The following is a 1,230-nucleotide window of genomic DNA, read 5'->3' as shown; positions in this document are numbered from 1 at the left end:
TGTGTGTGTGTGTCACACCAGCCAGCACCACGCACACAAGACATACAGGACACTGGGACATTCGCTAGTCTCAGACCAGAGCGCGCGAGCACCTTTTCCCGCTCGGTCTTGTGAGTTCCTCCACTTCTTTGCCTTCTTACTAGATCTACTTTCGTGGTGTTTGGATATAGCTCCCGTTCAGTGGCAGAACTGCAATGATGCTTTTATTCTTTATTATTGACTAGTTGCATTTTGATTTCCTTGCTGTGTTCGGCTTTATTCACTGCAGCTGCGTGCAGAATGAATCGTCGGTTGGATTTCTCAGTAGTATCTGGATGATACCGTCAATGTTTTAACAAACTTTTTTTTCCTTTCTGTTTGGATACATTTGGATACCGGCTTTTGTTGTGTAAGCTTTTTCTACTTGGGCGTTGTAGACAGGCTCAGAGCAGCGTGCCTCCGTTGTGATCTAAATTGTGTCGATGAGGGCGCACAAAACCCTCCTGCATTAAAAAAGAACGAATAAAGTAGACATGAGTTTGAATGCCGGGGGGGGGGGTATATTATGTTGCCTAAATCCCGTTGTCTCCTGGAATGCTGTCTCCCTCTCAAGCCAAACTTATTAGACCACAAGAAAGGGCCGGCCCTCTTGAACAATCTAAATTGTGTCTGTAGGGCTTTGAAAGATTTACAATAACACATATAATGAATGTAGTTCCAACTGCTGGGCAAGTCAATAAAGATAATTGGGGTTTTTTTTCTAGCCGTGTGGCAAACTCGATCGATGGTACTTCAATTATCCTCTGTTGTCTTTTTGGTACAGTGTTTGAGGCTGTTGCACGGAGTCCCTCTTCCAAGTTTAACAATCCGGGATTTTAGAGGAGAAGTTTAAGTGGCAAACAAGTTTTGCCCTATCCGCATAAAGACCAGAAGACACAAAGAACAACCATGGAAGGTTAATAATCTGTCAGATAGCCATGTAGACAGATGAAGACAGGGATAGATAGACAGATCATAGACTGAAGCACAGTTTGGTGACATGATAAAGAGATAAGGAGATAGATGAATAGATAGATAGATAGAAAGATAAACTTAAGCACCCACTGACCTCTATCAGGAGATCTGTGAGACTACTAGAACTAGAAAGATGGCCTTTCACCACAACAACATTAACTGCTCTTTCTTTCTTTCTCTCTCTCTCTCTCTCTCTCTCTCTCTCTCTCTCTCTCTCTCTCTCTCTCTCTCTCTCTC

The sequence above is a fragment of the Aplysia californica genome, unplaced genomic scaffold (genome assembly GCF_000002075.1).
Source record: "Aplysia californica isolate F4 #8 unplaced genomic scaffold, AplCal3.0 scaffold00217, whole genome shotgun sequence".
Taxonomy (NCBI): domain Eukaryota; kingdom Metazoa; phylum Mollusca; class Gastropoda; order Aplysiida; family Aplysiidae; genus Aplysia; species Aplysia californica.
Note: the sequence above shows the minus strand (reverse complement) of the source record.